The following is a 24,086-nucleotide window of genomic DNA, read 5'->3' as shown; positions in this document are numbered from 1 at the left end:
AGGAAAATAACTTGCCCAGGCAGCAGCTCTGAAGAGAAGGACCTGGCGATGCATGGGTCACAAAGGAAACCAGGAGTCAGTTGCACCACGGTATTGAAAAAAGTCAAACACTGCACTGACATGAATAGACTGAGCTAGAAGCCTACACTGCTCACGAAGTCACCTGTCCTGCGCACACAGCCCTGCTCCCAGGTCCCATCTCCTCCTCACCTGTTTCCAGGGCTGGGCACTGCACCTGACAAAATATGGGAACAACTGGAAAGAATCCAGGGAACAAGAATGATTAAAAGGCCAGAAAACAGTACCAACAGGGAAGAGAGGGAAGAAGATGGGATTATTTAATCTAAAGACATGAAGACTGGGGAAATCACGAAAGCAGTTTTTGGATATGTAAAGTCTGTGGCTTGGAGGAAAGGAAGAATCTACCTTCTAAAGTCCATAATGTACAGAAGAGCATAGGAAGTGATGAGTTTAGTGCACAGCTGGGAAAATGCAGTTCAGACTTGAGACAAACCCTCTTAATGGTGAAGGGAGAGAAGAACAGCTACAGATTGCATCAGGAAGCTGTAAAGTTTCCAGCATCCAGGAACACTTTGGGCAAAAACCCTTCAGAAAAGAGAGGTAGTGCTGATCCTGCCTTTGGCCAAGAGCTTTTTGAGGTCCACCTGGCTCCATGACTACACAGAAATGATCCTTTCTGACCTCTGGTGAGCCATGCCACTCTGGACTGTAATATTCACAGAAATTAGGGAGTCAACTGGAACACTGCAAACAACAGTTCCAGCACATGCTGGAAAGACTAAACTTTCTTTTAGTCTTATTAGGATAATATTATACAGAACAAGGCCATAATTTAAAACTAAAGAAAGAAAATAATGCCTTTACTGGCAAAAGTGGCACTTGCCTGCATGATCAGCATACTAGTTTTTACAGTGAGTCATCATCTAAATCCATGGTAGATACTGTATGCTGGAGTTTCTTGTTTTGCTTTGATTTTCAGTCACAACAGCTTATCTCCCGCAAGAACCTGGTAATCATGGAGTGGCACGCAGTAGCTGGAAATGCAGAACATGACTTGTCCAGCCCTGAGACAGATGGGCTGTGTTCACCCCCCCCGAGATACCCACCCCCTCCCTGTGAACGTGGACAATTAACAGAGACCGGACATCTATGGCTAGAGAAAAACTTTTGAAAGTATCCTCTGCCAAGAGATTAACCATCCTTCTATGAATATTTTCTAGGCATAATGAAAATACACATGTATTACTTTTAAAAAGTTGCCACACCACAGCTAGACATGTAAATAAAATGCCATTTGCCTTACACGGACACAAGGACACAGTACTAAGGTACCCATGAACCCACAAAAAGTGAAAGGAGTGATCTGCCGCTGTTAGAGAAGGAACAAGAGACTCAGTTTAAAAATTATTTTTCACTGGCACACAAGTCATTTGGGACCTTTGTGGATCTTGGCCTTAAAATATCAAGCCACTCTTTCACTTCTGGTAGGATAAATACACTAGGAGCAGAACACGGGTGAGACTCAACACCAGCACTAGCCCCAGGAGATACCACTTGGCTCTCAGAACTACCTTTTCTCTGTATACCTGCCCAGCATGTGCAAGAGAGTCTCAGGCATTCCCACCACAGACTTTTGCAGCAGCACAAGGCTACTGGTTTGGGTTTGATCCAAACGTGTTTACATTTTTCCCACACAGTCCACTTTGATGTCTTTTAAATATACCCTGAGCTTGTACTTGCCAAAAGAATAAATACAGCCTTGTTTTCGTTTGTATTTTAGTTGTGAAGCATTTAGTTTAGAATCATTTGCATAATGATTTAGCAAGAGGTAAATGTAGGTAATAAGAAAAACACTGAACGTGTTAAACATGTGAATTACTGTCTTGCACAGAGCCATTTACCTTTGTAAAATTCTATGTTATGTTGAAAGAAACTGAGCTGAATCACGACCTCTTACAGTGTTATCTTCTACACACTCATCACTTACGTCCCCTTAGCACTTAATTTTCCTACAATATAAGCTCGGAGAAAGTTAGAAATGACTGAATTACTACTCTGCTGTTGACTGGGCTGGAAGTAGGATAGTGAGTGACACTGGCAATTGACAGCAGTCAACACATGTGGATCCACTGCTGTGCATCAGGTTTAGTGACCACCTCCTCCTATATGTTACAGCAATGCCTCTCACCACATCGGCTGCCTGTTACATGTTCTACAGACTAGCCTATCCAGCATGTAGGAAAAAATCATTTAGCTAGTGCCACAAAACAGAGCCACCCATGGCGCTTTGGCCACTTTGTGTCACTAGAGTGTTACAGATTTTAATGCAAAAAAAAAGTAATCTCAAGTGTATCACCAACACAATAACACACAGCCAGCAGTAACGGGCAGGTCTAGTCTACTGGGTTCATTAATTCCATTTGGCCGTTTAGAAATGGTTCTGTCTACAGTATGCATGGTCTTAGCTTTAAGCCTTTTTTTTTTTTTTTTAAAGCACTAATGCTTTGTATTTGAAAAATGAAAAATAAGTACCATAACGAAGCTGTGTTAATATTAGAAGGAGTTGTGCATCAGCGGTTCATATTGAATGGGTATTGGCATTATGTTCACTGGTGCTAGGATACCATGGTGATGGGCCCTGAAGAATTACCAAAAATAGATTAAATGCATGTGGCAAGTGATAATAAGCACAAAATGTTTTCCATACAGTAAAAATGCCGCAGGAAAGCAGAATAACACATTCTATAAATCAGCTCAACAGATCAACAACTTCCAGGCAGAATACTTGGGGATCTGCATGCGTAGTCAGAGCTGAAGTCCTAAGCCCAAAATTGCCAAGAAACCAAATTTGGCAATAGTGTCTGCACCTAAAGAAATTCAGACTGAGGAGACTGGCACAGGATCTGCTGTTGCTAGCAAAAATGTATGAAAGGAGCTGAGAGGTTTGGATTTAAAGTAAGAGACATTAATCACTGGGTAACACCTACCACAGTAACTGCATCTTTCCAAGCTGCTGGAGTCTCATCCCTTTTTGTATTGAGTCAATCAAAATATTAAAAATGTCATTCTTTGAAGCTGTGCTGAGCCAGGCTGCTTGTTCGCTGCTGTGTAAAACAAATCACTCGAAAGAGTCTCACTGAAGCTGCCCACTGATTCAGCAGGGTGCTCATACACAGAATTAAAGACACGTGCAAGCACCAGAAGCTCTTGTGCAGGATGACAGGAGACGGCACACCCCACTTTCTCATTAACAACCACTATGCTGCATTACGACAAAGCGCATGACAAAGGGACATGTAAACGGCATTGCTACTTGCTCACAACTGTCAGCAGCGCTTTGCTCAAACCATCCCTTATGGAGAAACATGCACAGCAAAACCATTTGTTTACGAAAACAACAGCTACCTAAAGCCACATTGAAAATTTATTAACTGGGGTTATTTACCACTACTGAGGCGACTCAGTGTATGTAGACACATATATAAATATTCAGATTGCTGCTCCAGACATTAAGCCACCATCAACCCAAAGTGACAAGAGTTTCTGAAGCAAAATTTCTTACATTTCACAGCTTGCAGGAGCTCCCACTGAAGGGTGGGGGTCACCAGAAACAGGTACCAGAAAGCCACTGGGAAAGGATATCCCATTGCATAGCAACATGCCAGAGGCATTCAGAGGAAAGCATGTGGAGCCGCCTGACAAACACTGGAGGAAAAGATGCCAAATGTGGCCATTTGGGGAGGACATGTCCCCCAGATTTCCATGGCTTTGGAACACCGGTGTTACTGGGGTGAATACAAAACACTCTGCCAATCAGCCAGAGCGGCTCTTCCGAGCGAGACAACAGCAGCAGAGTCCTCCTGAGGTCGGTGGGATTTTTTAAAGTGAAGGAGCAACAGAGAGATCTAATTGCAAAGTCTGTTACTAGGTGACACACCAAGTCCTGACAAACTATACTGGGTGGTATTTTGACATATTGGTCTGTGCACTAAACTCTATGCCAAAAATCCATGTTCCACCATCTCCACCCTCTGCTTCCTTGGATGGCTGAGAAACAAGGCCTCCAGAGCACATATGCTGAGATAAATGTTCTGAAGACCATCAGGTTAAGGACTCAAAACCTCCTGGCCCTCTCAGTCTTTTCTGTAGGAAATGAAGAAAAAACATGAAAACTGCTAAGATGTCTCCTCCAAAATTATCTCCACCTCCTGCTAGCAAAAAGGACAAGAGACTGAAGGATGTGCAGCAAAACAAAAACCCCAAACCTCTCCCAAGAGCCAGGGAATCATCTGGGAAGTTGATTTGTCCCAGTAAAAAGATAGTCTACAGCACTTCATCTATCTTTTTGGAACATGGAAACACTGAGAGGATAAGCATCTCCACTCTCCATGCAAGACAGTCCTTTGCTTAAGCACTTCAGCTCTTGGCCAGAAGAAACAGGTTTTATTTGCTTTTTAAGCAGTTTAAAACCAAAAGCTGATTGGGATAATGGGGCAAAGCTTCTGCACGGTTTACAGATCCCACTTGGTCCTGAGGACACAGTATCTTTCTCACTAGCCCTCACACCTCAGTGCAACCAGGAAAGAGGAAGAATATCAGCATGAGATCTCAGACCTTGTGGGCACCGGAGAGCTGCTGGGCTTGGTCTGGCTTCAGGAATACTCAGAGGACCCTACAACAGCACAGGCCTACTGTGACAGTGGCCAGCCTTACTGGGGAATAAGTGTGGTCCAGATCCCTGTGAACTTGGGCCATGCTACAGAAAGTCTCAGGTGACTTCTTAAACCAACTTCACCGTCCCTTAATGGTATAGGAATAGCAGGATGAACGCAGGATCTATAGCAACAAGAAAAACTACAGCAGAAATATGTATGCTATATTAAAGATAAGAAATGAGCAAAGGGGAAGATTTGAGTTTACTGTTCACCTCCATCTTAGTTATAATAAAAAGCACAGTATAAAGTACAAAATATTGTTAATTATTGCAATACTTCACATTTTAACCTGTAAGTGCGCTGACAAACCAAACCCCCATTGCTTGCTGAGCTTTCCCTCAAAGTGCAAGGCAGGAGCTTGCCACTGTGCAACGCACTGGGGTAATGCACCCCAGCCCTGCATCACGCCCCTGGCAAGGGCTGGCAGACAGCCATCCTACTCAGAGAAAAACCCTCCACACCTTGCCTTTAAAAGCCGTGTGTTGACTGAAAGCTTCCACAAATACTGAAATATATAACAATACGAGCAAACGAGACAGGACTGTACCCAGGTTAGGGCTCCTAGCTGTATTACTTGCTGTTCAGGACCTCTTTTCTTTCCTCGCCCCTGCTGACCCAGCGGTGCCACACTTAGCTCAGACAGAGACGCCATAGCAGGGCACATTACCGCAGTACTTTTCTCTGGTGTAAGAGGAGGACTTCATACCGTGGTTGATGTAGTACCCACTTATAGCCTTCTTTTGTGCCTGCATTACCTTTGTGTGCTGCCATACTAATGGTCTGTTCACAGGATCGATGTTTTTGTAGCACAGCAAGTACAGTGTCAAGTGCAAGTGCCCAACAAACAGATCACGAGAATCATCCTCAGAACAGCTTACAGGGCTGCGCCTGGTGGCTGCAATTCCAGATGACCAGAAGGCATGGAAAGACTTTGGACAGATGCTAACTGCAGCGCAGAGCTACAAATAATACTCCCCACCACATGTTACTTTAAAAAATTAGCAAACCCAAAATTTCAGGCTAGGCAGAAGAGTGGTTTGCAGTAGAGAATTTAGATCACTGGTTATTATTATTATTCAGCCAGACCTGACCTGCTCACTTTTAGCATCTGACATCTCCTGAGAGCTCTCTAGGACTCTCCCTTGACTGGTCTATGTTTACGTGAATTTGAGAGGCTTCAGGATGTTCATAAACGGTTTCCTTATTAGAAGGAAAGACCTCCGCTGACAGGACTTGGTTTTGAGGAAGGAACTGGGGAAAAGGAGCCATCAAGCAAATGGTTTGCAAGGGAAAACCCGCTACCTAATTCCCAGCAGCGGCCTCTCTTTGTTGTCCAGAGCAACTTAACCGAGACCTAGAATTTCAGAGGGTTTTTCTATTCCTTCTAGCACACCAGATCCCTCAGCGTTTAGGGATCTAAAAGCAAGGAGCCTTCTCAGGCAGAGCTACTGCACGTACAAGCAGGAGACGAACGTTATCCTTTGGGCATTACCGTGAATTTGAGGTCGGTCCCGGTCCCTCTCCCGCTGAAACGAGCGTGTGCTTTGCACCCAGGTAAGGGGGACCGGGCTCACGCCGTGAGCCGGGAAGGCCGAGCGTTACTCCGGAGCTCTGCACCGCCGCCGGCTTAACGAGGCTGCCGGGGTTAAGCGGGGAGCTCCCCCGCGGACGCTCTGGCCCCCCAACCCGCCCCGGGGCGGCGGGCCCGGCGGCGCGGAGCCGAGAGAGGGCGCCGGAGCCTCAGGCAGCGGCGGAGCGCGGGGCTGGCCGGGGCCGAGCGGCTCGGCCTGCCCCGGGCCCCCGCTGGCGGCTCCGGCGCCCGGCGAGAAACCGCCGGCGACAGCTGCGGGGGCTGGCGACCGGCCGCAGGCTTGGAAGCACCTTGCCCGCTCCCGGTCTGAGAGATGGCCGAGGTCAGGCGTGTTCACGGCTCCTGGGTTTCAGGTGGAGAGGGAGGTTCTCGCGGAAAGAGCTGCTGATGGGAAAGTGGAAGTCGGAGAAGTGGCTTTGCTTTTGGAAAAAAAAAATAATGACATACACAAACGTCTTCCAGGGCTTTGAAGGGCTAAATTCTCATAGGAAATTGCACATATGGTAAAAAAATTAAGTAAACATCCAGGATGTATAGGAAAACACAACAAAACCGCAATTTTCAAAGCACAGGAGTACACCATGTGTTTACATCTAGCCTGGAGACACTGAAAACAACTTCAAAAAGTTATTCAGTTGCCTAACGGGCTCTCCCTGTGACAGGAAAGCTGTCGGCCAGCTCTGCCTGCCCAAAGCCTCTCTCTTCAGCCAAGAGGATTCAGAGAAGGCAGCTCTGCTGGCAGCGCATCCCGCCTCCTGCCACCACGGCTCAGGGACATTGCATCCCAAACAGCGCTCCTGTTGACATGGACATCCATACAGCAACACGGAAGGCTCCACAAAAGTAGAGATTTCCAAGCCACGTTGCAGAGTCTACGAAAGATTTGCCTTTTCTATTGGGTTGTTCTCTTCAGCTTCACATGAAGCAAATTCAACTAGTTTCTATTTCACATAGTCCTGAAAAGCATTCCTCCTCTCTCACCCAAACAATTACTCTAGAGTTTCTTTGAGTATAGCTAAAAAACTGATTTATAAAGTCCTGCAAGCTAAAGACAAGTCTGATCCCCATACACTAACATTACTTCTTCTTAGTATTTCATATGAAAAGCATTGTTTATTCTGCTCTGTTGTCTATTTTGCAATTAGGGGTTCTCCTGAATATAGGTCACAGAGGCAAGGCATATTAGCAAATATTACATATTAGCAAATATTGCACAGCTGAACCAAGGGCCGATTTCTGTAGCCTGTAATAGTTCTTCCTACATTTTTCCAACAAACATCTTTAGACCACATAAACAAAACATTGTGATGGCTTCCAAGTAATTTTGGCCTACAATATATTGCTGATGTGGTGTCCAGAGCAGGGTCAGGTTTATAACTCGGTTTCAAAAATTGAGGTTAATTAAGGCTTCTGTCCCCAAAACAGAAGCTGCAGGACCAAAATCGTTGAACAGTGTTGAATATTCCCCGAGGCGAGCCTGGGTGCCTGCAATCTCACTCATCTTCTGACTCTCCAGCCCAAGACATATTCCTACGCTGATTCCAGATTTAGCATGGTGCTAGAGTTCTGCTGAGGAGAACCAGGACTGTTACCAAATTTTGTATGTCCCACTAGAAAAGCAGAGAACTGGTGTCAGTAGACTTTCCCTCAAATTTTTGGCCTGAAACACATTTCTACTTCATTGCCCATATCAGCATGAGGGATCCCAGAAACAGAGGATGCAAGAGCATGATCAGCTTGACAGTTATCAGTAGATTCAAACATCCTGTGCTTCATTTTGGCCTCAGCTGTACTCCTCACCTACCAGGATAAGACTTGGGTTCTCTGCCATGAGTTACAGGCAAGCTGCACATCTGAAATTGTTCCTGAGCTTCGCATGCCCTGAAGAGGTGACCTCGGAGAAATAACAGCCAATTCCACGTACCAGCAGCTTCTACTGAGCACAGATACTTTCCCAGCCTGTGGGCCTGCTGTGGTTAGACTGAAATTGAAAGGATCATACAAAACTGAAGATGGCCTTCAGTAGTCTAAAATACCTTCCACTTAATTTTGGCCTGAAATGGACTCCATCTGTTGTCAGTCTCCCAGATTCACACCTCCTGAATACATGCAGCAGAGCCATGATTATTACTCCAAGACCTCAGAAGCAAGCTAAATCTTCCAGTAAAGGTGGGATCCTAATGCACAGCCTACACAAGGGTTAAGTTCAGCAGAAAAGAAAGTACAGAACTCAAATTATGAAATAATTCTGCCAATCTAGAAGATTGGCTCACAGCCATCACTTGCAAATTCAAAGGAACTTCCTAACTGTGGTCTGAAGCAAGTTCCCAGGGTACCGTTCAGAGGTATAGGACTGGGGTCTCCAGAAGAGAAGCTGCAGAGTCAGGATTACTACACAGTATTAGAAAATCTGGGAGAGTGAAATTGGTATTGGTACATGGAGACTTTGGAGTCTTTATCATAACTTTGACAAGAAGGGTATTTTGCTCTGTTGTCCAGACTGAAAGGCTAAGTAGGGTCAGAAGGCATAGTCAGGACTACAAGTAGGTTTTCACACCTTCTATAGGGAGGGTGGAGGGCTGCCCCTCTGGATGTAATGAAACACTCTCCCTGTTCCTAGTTGTCCTAACCCTGAGCCAGTGCTTCATGCTGGGTCAGCCATCTCTATGCTGGATTCTACAGAAGGAGGAGGGTTTCACTCTAGGCTCCTGGAAAGATCTCAGGGCTTGCTGACAACTGACAGGAATAAACATCAATTGCTGCTTCTTAGCCTTGAGGCAGGAGGACCTTGTGACTGCAAGGCCACAGGGCAGAATTAAGACCATTTCCACACCGGTGGGGCTTGCCATTGTCTTACTCCATTATAACTCATTATCCCAGCTATGCAGGACCCAAAGATGAAGCAGCGCCTTCAAGGCCAGGTTGCCCCCAGTCTTACAGACAACTTTTACTCCAACTTTAACCACAGACCATATCCAGCCCAGACTAGACTACAAAATTCAATCAATCTCTGCTGGTAGCAGAGTTTATTACAGCAGTGCAGGCTCAGCAAGACAACTACAGAGGAAGGGAGGACGTAAAGGGGTTTGATATGGAGAGTAGAAAAGTACCAGTGAGGGGAAAAGGCCAGGGAGAGAATGAGCTCAATATTTCCCAGGCATTATCACCAGGCCTAGACACCCCCAGTAGGAATGAAAAGGAAAGTAAGATTTGGTCAAGGATGTGTGTGAAAGGGAAGCCTGATGGAAAAGAGGACTGAAAGCAACAGAAAAAGCCGGAGCAAGTTGATTTTTTTTTTTTAAGGGGGGGGTGGGCCAAGAGGAAGGGCAAGAACCACGACTATATCTGTCACTCGTCTCTCCCCGCCCACTCTGAGAAGCTTCAAAAGAGATCTGGAAAGAGAGAGGAAAAACACGACTGTCAGATATTACTGTTCCAGCCACTGAGTCATGGCAGGAAACTACTGATACTGTAAACTAGTACCGTAAGGTCAGAGACTATTTGAGTTTTACCAAGGCTCACTGCAAAAAGAACAAATATTCAGTGGTAAGGATTTGTGCCTTTTGTAACTCTTGCTGTTACCATAGATCCGTTTCACCAACATGTTCGAAAAAAAGCTGCCTTTATTTTAACATTTCACGTGAGTGCAGACGGTTCCTCTCTTCCTCTCTGCCTGCATCTTTGTTTTTATTGCAACAGATGCTTATTAGGAGAAGGATGTGGAGAAAGAGTAGAAAAAGCCTCCAGTCTTTGGGGTGCTACTGGATACTTGGGCTACTCCAACTCTTATAATTGCTGTGCCACAGAAAAATCATTTTATTATGATCTTCTTATCCTTCCATCAAATTAGTCACTGACAGTTGTCACCATCTATGTGGCCTTTTCAGACACAGTCACCATCAGTCTCATCAGTGCAGTACATGTACAATGGGTGGAATTATTTGCACCAGGATGGCACAGTCATCCTAATTCCCACAGGAACACAGCAAAGAAAAAAAGCAGGAATTTGCTGTTGTGGGGAGGGCTCAGCAGCCTCCTCCCAGCACACTAGGAGAGCACCCTTACACTCCCTGCACTGCCCAGACAGGTAGGCTCAGTCATGTTTTGAGTCTTTTTTTATTCCCCACTGAGAGCTGACAGGGTAAAGCGTCACAGGATTCCCAGCTGCCAACCCAGAGGCACATGCTGGCCATCCAGGCAAATAACATTTTTCAGCTGACAAGCCTTTGTGGAAAGGTAAGATGCCACCTAGCCCAGAAGTGCTGAAGAAAGGGAAAGAGCAGATACTGAGGATTCAGGGATAACAGGGGAAGGAGCAATACAGGATGGAACATGGATTCTTGGGGAACTGTTAGCTGTGTCCTACTACTTGTCCTACTATTTGTTAATTAAAATTTTTAATGACTCACTTCAGTTTTGCTCCTGTGGCCTAGGCACATCCACTATGGCTTTGCAGCCACTCATCACAGCGGACACAGCTAGGAAGGAGGCTCTTGGCCCACTTCAGGCGTTAAGGCATAATGGGATGATTGTGTGCATCTGCTACTCTAACCCACCATGCAACCCACTAAGCAACTTTCCAAGTTGGTCACCTTAAGCTAATTGCTTCCATAAGTCCTGAGGGTCTCTATCCAGCTCAGACTTCTGAGTCACAGCACCAAGCCTGAATCAGCCTTGATCAAGTACCGTTCAGCAGAAGGACACGTTCTCAAGAACAGCCCAGTGCTAGTAATGCCTGCCAAATCAAGGAAGTCGGTCATAGCAGGGAAAGACACTGGTGACCCCGACAACCCGTCCCCTTCTTCCTCCACCAAGAAAACAAAGTGAAACAGAACTTGACACATCAGGCAGGAGGCATTTAATCCAGTGATGCATGGGACAAGGGGATGCAGGAGAGTTGTAGGGCAACATCCTGCACAATCCTGTAATAAACTGGGAAGTCATGGCTGGAGGTAATACACCTCATAGAGAGCTATGGGCAAGCACAAACACAGGCACCTGCATTGACAGAAGCACTGAAGAGCATCAAGTGTGGAATGCCTCCACCTTTTCCTGACAGTAGCTTTAAAGGCTGCTTAATAGCTTTGCTGTTTTAACAAATAAAATAATTTCTGACATTACAGAAACTAGCCAGATGCTATATGATGCTATATGCAGGGCATCACTGTAAAATATAGCATGGCTGAACTTCAAAACACTCCTGTCAGAGATCACTGGCCTAAAAAAAAAAAAAAACCCACAAAAAAAACCATATTCCCCTCTCATCTGGGCTTACAGGTACTGATGAATTTGACGACATGACGATGATTTCCAGCAGGGGAGCAATATTTGTCTCAGTTTCCACACCAAAAGCAGACATGGAAAAGGGCAAAGAATATAATGACTCAGTATCACAGGGCGGAGACTAATTAGCAGCAGATCAGGAGCAAGCAGTGGTCTCTGGAAGAAGGTGCTTTCATGAGCAGAGCACAATCTTACTCATCGCCTGTCTTGATCAATTGCAGAGGTTTCCATGAAACAAATGCTAAGGCTGCCTCACTGTCATAAACTGAAAAAACCTCTGGTGGGGTTTTTTGTTTGTTTTAAAAGAAGTGCCTCTGTTTGGGACCTTCCCTATTCTTTTCTTCCAGTATTCAGTTTATCCTGGGGGGAAGAAAGCCCCCCATAGTAACCAAAATCCTACTGTACAGCAGGAGCGCTTATCAGTCAGTGCCTCCATCAGCTCCCTCTGTTCACTGAGGATAGACAAAAATATTGAGAATATGAGGACAGCACCATTCTTTCTCTCAATCAATGCAAATGAGCTACAGGGTTATTTCAGCAATTGCTTCTTTCAAGACATGCTATTCCCCTCCATGATTTCAGGCAACAAGTGACCTGACAGCACCTACCTTTCCACTGGTCAAAAACTCTACAAAAACATTTTATCCAATTAGTTATCACATTACCCCATCAGCAAGGTGAATTTTATTTCTGCTGTAACAAATCTGTCATCGTTCTGGGTTTATCAGAAAAGTACACTGTGAATACACTGAAAGATAATTCTTGTCTTATGATTTAGCTGATTTTTCTGGGCATATATCGGGAAACTCTGGCAAAACTAAGATTTGAATCTGGGTCTCCTAGTGCTCCTGCCTATTCTTAATGAGATGTACTGGATTGCCTCCTAGTAAATTTTGTTTTTCTTCTGAAAAATCTATTGCTCACTTAAGGCAGCTTAAATGTTCAAAAGCCCAAGAATTGATTTGTTTATTTTTAACTAAAATAGCAAGTGCATTTTTCAGGAGCTGATGTATGCCCATTCATATTGAAAAAGGCTTCAGCAATTAGCATTTATCTTTAGTTTTGCAGGGCTGATGGAAGGCACTGACTTTATGAATTTTAAAGTCTCCATTCCTCAGGATAAAATCAAAGGTGGGGAGCAGAGCAGGGGTCCTTCTGCCATACTCTGCTCTCAGCTCAGCTGGGACTGCAGGAGGATCAGTCAGGATGCCCATACAAACCAAGAGAAATGGGGCTGTCTGTTGAGCACCGACCTCCCCACCGGCGCAGGTGCTTCTGCACAGCTCCCTGATCTCACATGGGCTGGGAGGAACTCCCTCCTGAGATAACAGACACTGCCTGAGCACCACTGCTTTAAAAAAATACAATGAACACAGGCAAATGCATGCCCTGTGAAATATTTTGAAGGGTTTTAACAGACACCTTGTATTTGGTGACCAGGAGTTTGACAAGCAAAGGCGATAGGCACCACCCACTTACCCCAACTGAGGTCCGACCCATGCCATCGATGTGACACAGTGACGAGGCCCTCCAGCTCTCTCTTGCCTTGCTGGCCAGTCATTACAGCATTTCCTTAAGGCAGCAGGAACTCTGGCATCCTATAAATCCTCCTCTCCTAGGCAACAAGCTGACTGACTCTCTATTATTTCCTACATTTCTTTGCTTTTTCATTCATTCTTAACTGCATAACTGGCAGTTCCATCCACCAGGTTTTCTACTTCTGCAGCTTATGATTTTCAGAAGCCAGCCAACAGGATTCAGAAGCATAAACCTCCCTGCAGCAGTGGTTGGGCAGGCTTTTTTTCCAAAATCAGCCAGGCTAGGAAAGGCACAGAAAGCACTCACTCTAACACAGCGCAGCCTGGATGACCTCCCCTGAGTGCTCACACAAGCTGAGGTGTGCAACAATCTGTGGCAGGATGGAAATAGTGATGAGCGGGGACAGATTTATTTTGAAAACAACCATCCATGGGAGGTTAAACTTGTTTCCTGGGCAGCCTGGCCATGCATGGGAACAGGCCCTCAGTTTTATACCCCTCCACAGCCTAGAAGGCCATGTCAGCAATAGCAGTGAGCAGTGGCACAAGTGGGAGGCAACAGTCCCATACGTAGGACATGTCCTCATCCCTCTCCTCAGAGGGCACGACTGGCAAGAAGTACCTAAGAGCTGCCCGTGCTGCATTGTTAGACCTGTGTCCTTCAGACAGGCCTGCCAGAATTTCACATCATGTCCCATGCTGTGCAATGACTGCGCAAATGTTGACGCCACTGGTGGCCTCAGCCTCTTGTCCGGGGCATGAAATCTGCCACCTAACTCCCGAACATCACCTCAGATAGAGAAGGACACATCCCCACAGTCTCAAAGCTCATACCACTCTTGTGACAGCTGCAGAAATTACTGTGGAGAAAACCAGTTCAGTACTGAGAAAGTACCACAATAAACGTGAGAGACACTTTCTCTCTCTACAGTTCATCATCAGAAACAAGGAGAGACCTAAGAGACCAAGAGACTTTCTTGCCACAGCCCAACACTGCAAGCCAAGCTGCAGCCCACGCACCTCTGAACTACTCACTGATCTCCTACACGATAGCTCTATGAGCCTCAAACCAGTGGATATGGTTGACTTACATATATAGATTTCAATTATGTGTAAAAAGCCAAATTCATTACACCTTAAAGCATGGCAGTTTTAACTTGAAGTTTTCAGGCTTTTCCCTGTCTTCTGCTGGCAAGACCACTGTATTTGCTCATACATGTGAGGAAATTTTCCCAAATAGTATCAGGGAGAAAAAGTATGTACATCTCTCTCTGTAGGCTGCCCAAATTGCCAAGCTTGCAGTGAGTGATGCAGTAGCTAGGGAGTAGCTAAGAGGATTGAGCCTGTGCCTGCTCAGTGGGAGGCATGAGGATCATCTCGCAAGGTGTCAGCAGATGGCTGTGTGCTGAAAGTATCTCCCTAATGACACCCATGGGAAACAGCTGGCAGAAACCTAGGATGAGGGTCAGTTGCCTGCACAATTTGTCCAACACAATTTAGCCACCTCTGGGCATCTGCAATGCCTGCATAGGGCTGAGACTGCGGCACAGGACACTTGGGAGGCCACTGCTCCTCTGCAGCAATAGCTGGAGTTCAGGCACCACGGGTGTGGGCACCTCAAATGGCACTATTCCTCTACATTTATGCACCTGAATCATTCCTCTGCAAACCAAACTAAAACCAACTGGAAAAGCTGGTAACAGCAAGAACTCTAGTTATAGCTCTCCTGTCTGAGCTGTTACAATTAGTTTAGGGTCTGACATGTGAGTATCACGATCTGATAACAATTACCAAGAAAATACCAACATAAAGGGCAGTGACACACCCTCCCTACTCTGTTTACAAATGTCATGGTCATATGAGATACTAGTCAAACACATCAGCAGACTAAAAATAAACCACAATAGCATATGTTGATAAATATTTATTTCAAAACAGTATAGCCCTTTACATGACTAATGTTAATGTGATTTCAGACTGAGAAGAAAAGAACCAATGTTGATTGCATGCTTACTGTGTTCAGAGTGAAACAGGTAACTACCATCAACCCTAGCATTTTATTCTCCCATTAAAAAAATGTTATTAGGTATATCAAACAATCAATGCCGTTATTGTTTTTAATATGCCAGTGAGTAGTAGCACAGGATGCAACCATAAGGCCCACAGGTATCACCTTGGAAGAGAAGCAGCCATTTGTGAGCAACAGGGTTCACCCTTTCAGGACTACGTGGGCCTGGTTTCATGCACCAGCCAACAGAGCCCGTATCATAGAGAGGTTAGAAGATGTCTGCCCAGATCTTTAAGGGGATCTTATTCCCAGTTAGATCACCATCAAACCACTTTCACAATAGCATCTGCCACTGAACCGATGCTAATTAGTCAGTCCCCCCTTCAGCGAGGGAGGAAGACGTGACAGCAAAGATGGAATTCTTTAAAAAAATGGCCCAAAAAGCCCCAATAAGGATTGCAGCACTTTGTGGCCTACACCATGCTTGTCACAGGGCAGGGAGATGGAATCTACATACCACAGCATGTTGCAATAGCTGCGGAAACATCTTTCTCTTCCTGCTTCCTCTCTACCCTTGTGCAGAGAGTTAAGGTAAGATGGGAAAGCAGCTGCAGCTTTCAGAACATCCCATCTGGGGACCCAGGACAGCAGTGGCAATGCTCCTTCAGTGTGCTCTACAGCCTCAGTTGCTCTTTGGTTGCTTTAATGTTTTCTCTGTAACTCTGTACTCGATAAGTTTCACTTCTCTAACTGTTGTGAGTAGCATAAAGAAAATTCATAGAAGATCTTGAACAGTTTGGATGGTATTGTGGTATTGTAATAGGGGCTGCGCAACAGACAATGAAGTCAAGAATCTACTGAAGCAAATGGTTCTGTGTCAGGAGTGAGAGAGAGAAGAACTGGGAGACGTGACTTGACTTGGGGAGAGGGATTCACAGCTCCGTGAAAGTCTATGGAGTGACTATTCTAACACTGAAATAAAGTAAGCTTTCAATTCTGCACACCACAACCTCTAAGTGGAAAAGCAGGGCTCTTCCAGGGATGAGTTTAACAGGCTGAAATGTCCATCGGGAGAAACACAGGAGCCCCAGGAGTGTTGGAGTCTGCATTTGGCTCTTTGTCTCACAGAGATGTCTGGAAAGACCCTGATTAGCTAACACACAAGCAGCTTTATTGGAATTGTTTGTCCATCATTCTCCCAAGAATATGGAGACGGAAAGGGATATTGCATGGTTGGGTATTTCTCCAGTTCCTCGGTGAAGACAGAAGCTCCAGGAGGTTTGGAGAGAGTTCTTTGAAAAGAGAAAGTGGTGTTTCAAACGAGACACTCACCTTCTTCTCTAGGATGATGTACTGGCAACGCCAGAGTGCAATGGGCTGCTCTGCTGATTCCCTGAAGACAGGAAAGCCTGAGTGTGAATGACAGATGCTCTGTCTCCTCTCTTCTACATCCTTCCAAACAAAGCAGGGCCCACAGTGCTGAAGGGGACTGCTGCTTGTAGCAATACCACACACACTATGGTTGCCTTATCTATCTGAAGATCCATAGAGCATTACTTAGGCTACATGCCCACTACAGCATCTGCCCACTCCTTACACTACAAGGGCCTCCTAGAAACACTGAGCATACTGGTCCAAAAGCAATTTTCATTTTATCTTGGATTGCAATGACACAAGTACCTTGTCCACCCTGCTAAATGCGCTCAGCTCAGCAGTTTACCAAACACACTTGGAATCTGAAGGGCCAACAGGGAAATCAGGTATCAGTGCTGACAGCCTGAATTTTAGCAGTCAAAGATAAAAGGAGGGTTATAGAAAGTGAAACATTTCAATGCACATACTTATTCTACTGTTCCATCACGCATCTGCCTAAGTTGCATTAATCTGCAAATTTTCTCTACAATTGGCCACTTTCATGAAATAAAACTTATTTCTGGTGAAAAATAATATATACAGCCCAACACTATGTGCATCATTCATGCAGAATGGGAAAGTACTCAGTGCAGTGGGAAAGGGTCATCTTATGAATGCTGCAGAACCCATAAACAGATAAAAGTTACATTCAGTTCCTAAGTATTAAGGAGTACACATAAAAAGGAGACCCCCCACTAAGATGGCAGAAAACTCACACTAAAGGAAGAGAGAAAGGACAGCTGTGGATACTCGGGCACATACTGCTTGAGAGCTATTCCAAGAAGATGTCATTTCAAATATAGCCCCCCATAGCAGGAATTTGCCAGGTCCACAAATAAATCTCTCACTCTTGGACGAAGGCATCCACTTTGGAGAGACTGTCTGGTGGGCAGCTGGCAACTTGACCACCAGGACAGTATGATATCTCCTTGTGTCCTGCTAATTTTTTATTATTAAGGAGTGCTCTCCTTATGTAGAGTGCATGACAAAAACATGCCTCTACAGTAAGGTAGATTCAACCAAAACCAGCAGCAGAAAACCTTTCAGAAAAAGATGTTCTTTCCAAGTCCTTTTTACTCTCTTAGTAGTTATACAAGTTCAGAAATTAATGTAATATTGTGAAGCTTTACCTCAAGAAATACATATACTTTGGCACTTGTGCTGTGTTTGTATAGAGCATTGCTGAAAGCTCCTGGACTTTCTGAAACATGCCATAAGTGTAAATCCCTGCTTCGGTCATGTTCCATTTCTCTGTATGGGAAACTAAACCAAAGACTTAGCACTCTCCAGAGCTGAGTATATGATAATCACTAAGTGGAAACTCTTCATGTTTGGGAATCCAAGACATCTCCCTTCCTTTCCAAGGAATCCTTTGCTTGATCCTGGCCAGCCATGGGAAGACAGAGAAATATATATGGTCTGACTTGTCAACCAGTCAATAAACTGCAAAAAAGTAAATGTCCTTTTTCCTCCCATTTATTTCCCACAAGCCTCTTCTATAAACTTTTCCCTTCCACGCAAACCAAATACTTGAAAACCACGGGCTTCCTGTGCTATGGGATTGCTTAGGTTTTGTAATGGCCTCTAGTTTGAAAATGCTTCGCAATATTCTAACACAAATGAATACTTTAGCCAGCCCCCTTCAGCACATACACATATTTTCCTCATGTCAATGACATTAATTTAAATAGAAGATGTAACAAAAACAGGAAAAAGTATTTCCTAGTAAGGTGTTAAAAAGCTGATAGAAACATGCAGATTTCCAGATTACCATAGCATGTTCATTTTTAATTACATTTCTGTATGTGTCATTTCAGACATGCTGGAAACAGAGGAATTATCCAATATATAACTTTGGCAAATATATTTACAAGTATAGTCCAGAGTCACTGCCACAGATTTATACTACAGATAGAAACCCTCAGTTAAAAGGAAGGCAGTAGTTACTAACTCTTGTGGTGGAAGAGCTATTTCAAAATGTGAAGTCAACCACATCCTCTTTAGTATGTACTTACCAACATTCAACATAGTCTTCCTGGATCTGTAGAAAGCTTGAGACAACAGCTCAGAAAATACATTTCATGTTAAAAGAAAGGCTCACTCTGAAAACCAGCTATAATAATTAGACATTAATACTGACAACTATGTCCATGTTCAGCCCTGAAACAGGTTTGTGCTTACTCAGAGCTTTCAGACTCAGTGCAAAGGCTGGAGGACCATCATCCCTTTGGAACAACAAGGAGCAGGAATTAATAATCCAAGCCCCTAGACTTGAGGTCCTAGACTCCAAGTCCCACCTGCCCAAGAGCACAAGAGAAAAGGAAAGGGAAGACACACTAAACACTTCTTTCAACTCTAGCATCTCACAAGTGTAATCCAGCTCCAATGCTTTCCAGGGTGGCAGATCCACCTAACCCCATCTACCGCACCTGCCCATCCAGCCTCATCATGTGTCCAAAACACAAAGTCAGTTCTGTTCAGTGAACATGCAGAACACCTAGACTATGGAAAAGACTATATCTGAGCACAGCGTAAAACTGAATTTACTTTCAAGTAGTCAACACAAGGAGCAAGAACAAACTGATTCCAAGCTTTGTGCCGTCCATAGTAACAGCTTAATTTCTGAGCTTACCTGTAGCTGCCATACAGCTTGGAGTTCACTGCAGATTCATAGGTGTCCTCACATTTCCATCACACAGGTAGAAGTGCTGTTCTCTTCCTTCTGGGAGCAAACAAAAGACAGACGTGATTTGTAGGTATTTATTGAACACACATTTCAGTCATTCAATTAAAGACCAGGAAAAGGGAGCGGGAAAAAGGGAAACAAAGCCAATTTTAAATCAGCTGCTTAACCTCCAAGCCCTTTTGTCCACACCTTTGCATACTCGCGAGCAGTAGAAGGATGCTATGCTGACAGTAAGCGGTGGCCAAATCAAGAGAGGGTCTACGCATCTACATGGGCAAATTCTCAAGTAACTGGGCTGCTTGTCCCAAATGTTTTGTTGCACTGTTAAAACAGCTGACACTCAAGACTACAATGACATGGAAAACACCTGATGTAATTGGGATTTAGCCTTGGTAACAGGCCTTTACCACCAGCACATACTATAATTTCCACAATTAAGTAAGCAACAAAACATATTCCTGCTTTTCTTTTTTTTTAGTAGTTTATGATGGCATAAGAAGCCTTGAAACAGGTGCTCTTACCATTTATTTTACATGGTTTGTTTTAAGCTTAGGATTTTCCTATGCTAAAAGCAACAAGTCTCGTGCACCTGAGGCTCCCGCAGACCACTGAGGAGCTGGTGATACCAGAGTTTTGCAAGGCCTAGCACCGTGCTCCAAGGCTGGACCTCACTGCTCGGTAGTCTCTCCAGAGACTACCATGGTGTTTCCAAGGCAGAATTACCACCTATTTTGCTTATGTGCAAGTGTGGGAGTCCTTTTCCCACCCTTCTGCAAGCGAACTTGCATTCAAAACCACAGTTTATGCTATTTTATCTCTATTCAACCCAACAGCTCTTCAGCGAGGTCCCTGCAAACAGAAGCACTGGTAAGGACCCCAAGCTCAGCCCCACCTCAGCGGCCTGCCTGAGGTGGCTAGGAGGGGCCAGCCCCTCCTCAGCTCCTCCACAGGGTTGATGGGGAAGGAGGACAGCCAAAAGCACATGAAGATAATTTAATTTAGATCTTGCTGAGAACGTAAAGCAAACATTTCCAGAAAAGAGGGCAGGGGAGAGTCACAAATCCACATACACTGCCTGGCCTCCAGCTGTACCTGTGCAGCCATGCCCACAAAGCAAAGGCTGCCCGGCCATGTCCACACCGTGCTCTGAGCCACGACGGCAGCCCAGAGACAGCCACAGCCCAGAGACAGCCGCAGCCCAACCGCCATCTCCTCAGCCCCTCAGGACGGGAGTGCCACGCCCGCAGCCCTTTTATACCAACAGCCCCGCCTGCTGGGAGGGCCCAGCCAATCGTGTCACAGAGTGGCAGAGGTGGTGCCCTATGGCTGCAGGGCAGGAGGCCCAGAGCCTGCCCACCGTGGGGCTGCCCTTTCCCCAGCCGCTGGAACCAGGCATCTGCAAAGCCAGAAAATTCCCGCCAAAATGTAAATTAACTTCTCTGCAAGTTCCTGAGGGGATAAAACAGTCTGTGCAGTAACTGGAAAAGGGGCCCTCTGCCCAAACACACAGGACATCCTGCTAGGAACATCTCAACTCCAACTGAACACTCGGGGGGCAGGGGGGATGTATAAAAAACAGGAGCTGCAAAAACATGAAGGTCTGGTCTCCAGCGGTGGGAGCAGTGGGGAGACCTCAGGAAAAAAAACAGCTCAGTTATCTTAAACGGCTGCACTCAACCCGTGGTGTTGTTTCTGGTAGAGCCCATGTGGCGTTGCAGAAAACAGTGGCAGGAAAGGGGAATTGAAAGCCTTGGAGGGGCTCTGGAAAGCTGCCTTCTCTGCAGGCTGCCAGCCAGCCCGCTGCCGGCTCACCCTTGCGCAACTGCTCCCTGCGGCCAAAAGCACCCAGAAAGGGCAACACGCAGTGAACGGGGGTCATGTGGGCACAGAGATGTGAGGGCACCGGGTTGAGGGGGGACCTGGGACACCTCCCCTTCTCCACGGTCCCCGGGGATGCCTCAGTCCATGCTTACACCCGACCCTCCCTGCCAGCGGTGAGTCGCCCCTCAGAGCATCCTCCCTGCAGGTCGACAGAGCCCCGCGGCAGGTCGGTCTTCCTTAGCGACACTCCCATCCCTAAATACATTTTCACCACAGAGACTGTCTATCTCATTCATCTCTCGTCCCAGGAGAAGCAACTTTGTGGGGCTCCAATTCCTGCCTGTTAGCTCAACCCAAAAGGAATAACTTTAAACTAACAATAAATACTAGTTAACCTGAATCTTTCTCCGTATTGTGATCTGAACCAGACGCTATATCTATCTTCAACTTTAGGATGCTTTGAGATGCACCCTCTATCAGCAGCAGGCAAAAATAAGATTCTTTCTTTTGATAAAGTTAATTGTGGGCCTCAACAAGAGCCATTTCTTGGCAATACTGTGCTCTTATCTTTAAATGCTGTGAACTCACAAGGGTTTGAAAGGCCGTATATTTTAAGTGCCTCCAATACAACAAGTTTTGTGATCAAGAAGAATTTAATCCAGCAACTTTCCCACGTCCTGCTGGAAAAAGAGGTGTGGTGAAGGTGAGTTACTTCTCACAGTGAGGACAGCTTTTGCAGTGCTGTCCCATAAAACCCAGCCAAAGGCCACACAGGAGCATGGCCTAGATTTAGCCCCCCAATGCAGGGGAGAGCGGGTAGAAGCCGTACGCTATCTCCTGTTGAGCTGGCTGAAATCAATAGTGCTTTATATGGGTTTTAGTATCAGAGAGAGAATAGAACAGGGTCAAAAATGAAGATTTATTTCCCTGAGTATATCAACATTTTCAAAGCGGCTTTGTTTTAATTTTTTCCTTTTGTTGGAAGTAGCTCCAGTATTTTCTAAATTACTGAAAACCATTGTTGAAAGTTCATGTAACAAAGCTATGTTTTTCATTATGACTGTTGGTAATTATGCAGGCAACATACATATAGAGAGGAAACTATACAAACCAGATTTACTGTAAAAGCTGAGACCTTTCATAAATGCATCTGTGTTCTCTTGTAGAAAAATAGGTTATATGCGGGAAAACATTTTTGGGCTTCAAAAAACAGCGGCAGGGATACCAAGCAACTCTTGGCAAGAGCTGAGCTGTGCGAAGCTGAGCTCTGCCCACTTCCGTCTCTCAAGCGCCTTCTGCACGACACGGTCCCACATCAGCTAGGTTGGTAGCCAGTATTAGTGGTATAATCTTCACATCACTTCAGTGTGGACACGTAAGTTTTAACAAGCCTGAAGATGAAGGCATAAAATTAAGCCTCTACCATTTTAAAATTGTATAAACCCTGTTTAAGTGGTTTAATAGTGTGATTTGTTTGCACAGCACAAACATCATTTGTATATAGCAGCACAGTAAGTCCAATGATGTGTCCAGCAGTGCCACTACCCAGGTGATGGCATACCTTTCCATCCCCAGAACCTCTGCTGCAGAACGCCAAGGCCTTGCCTCTCGGTCTGTAGGACACATATCTCTCTTGTGAGGCCAGGACATTACCCACCCCCTTGTTATGTGGGCACGTGAGGAATGGCCTACGTGTCAGTGCACCTGGTTAGCGACTGGGTCCTCTGAAATCGATACTGTTATTGGTTGCCCTGTGTACCTGACTGTGAGTGCCACATCCACCAGCACCTACTGCTGCCCCTTGAGAAGGGCAGCAAGGCAAGGAACCTGGGCTGTGCGTGCCCCCAGAAATCATCTCCTCAGCTGCCAGGGGAGAATGCTCTTCCCACACAGCTAGAAAGCCTCAGAAGGCTAATCAATAATTTCAGTTTATTGGCTCTTGCCTGGAAATGAGAGGAAATGGTGTACAGCTGTGAAGAGCTGGGCCAACCATAATAGTTACATCTGCTCTCCTAGAAAAAAGCCCAGAAATCTATGCTGAAGGAAAGAATGGCAGCTCTATCCCCCGGGAGAGCTGGAAGAGATATTTGGTAGCCAAAAACATTGAGGATGAAGTACTGTTCCACCTTTTCGGTGAGTCCAACCACCACCTACCTCCTCTCGGTGTCCTGCAAAGTGGCTGTGTTTCCTAAGGTAGCAAGGCACTAAGTGTGCAGAGAGAACCATATGGGACAATCAGAAGTTACCTCATTCTTACCAAAACTGATGGGAATTATATAAGCAAAGTTTTTTGAGAGCCCTGCTAAATTTAATGCCTAAATTGCTCTTAAGTCCTTCTATTTACGATATTGGCTGGTCATAAATCTCCAAAGATACCTTGTCAGTAGGAAACACTGGCCAGAGTTTAAGCTACCTGAACAGAGTCCCAGGGGCTCTGTGTGTATTTTAGGCACATAAAACAACCTTTAAAAATCTGGTCAAGAGTCCTTTCCTTGAACTGAAGGCTCACGTTCTTAGATGAGTCCCATAACCAAAACTGCCATTGTAACAAACACACAGGCATCTCCTTTCCTGGATGTGGGTGGGTTTGATGCCTGCACTGGTTATAAGAAGCAATGTCCTGGAGAACATGAAATTTAGGAAGATGAGTAATGTATGAATTGTGGAGGCAGTGAGAGATGATCCACATAGTATGTGCTTTTATTTAATAATTTATAAATAAATATCAGCTTTCCCCAAACTGCCCCTCAGCCTAGCAATTATATGTTGGCTGATTTCTTGTTAGTGCTGTTCTTTTATAATAACAAACTGTTCCCAAAGCCTCACATACAGAGAGTTAGACAATCAAAGTACTGTGCGCGATTTTCCACTTAATTCATTCAGTTAGCTGCAATTAAAACAATACAATTCAAAGCCTTGTGTGTTTCTCTGAAAAAATACAAAACTTTAGTTGTTACTATTAATATATACAACCTACAAGAAAGAGTTAACAAAGCCCCTTTGTCTTCCC

The 24,086-nt window shown here is 45.2% G+C and overlaps 1 protein-coding gene across 2 annotated transcripts in view; it reads right to left on the bottom strand.

The window, feature by feature from the left end:
- RTKN2 (rhotekin 2) overlaps positions 1–24,086 on the bottom strand; it is a 208,407-nt gene that overhangs the window by 122,748 nt on the left and 61,573 nt on the right. For both annotated transcript variants that reach the window (XM_069795977.1, XM_069795981.1), the window contains exon 2: positions 19,202–19,291. The gene's annotated coding sequence lies outside the window, so the exon portion shown is untranslated. The remainder of the gene's footprint in view (positions 1–19,201; positions 19,292–24,086) is intronic.

The sequence above is a fragment of the Haliaeetus albicilla genome, chromosome 11, assembly GCF_947461875.1.
Source record: "Haliaeetus albicilla chromosome 11, bHalAlb1.1, whole genome shotgun sequence".
In the NCBI taxonomy this organism is placed as follows: Eukaryota; Metazoa; Chordata; class Aves; order Accipitriformes; family Accipitridae; genus Haliaeetus; species Haliaeetus albicilla.
The sequence above is the reverse complement of the archived record's forward strand: the minus strand, read 5'-3'. Positions and strand labels throughout refer to the sequence as shown.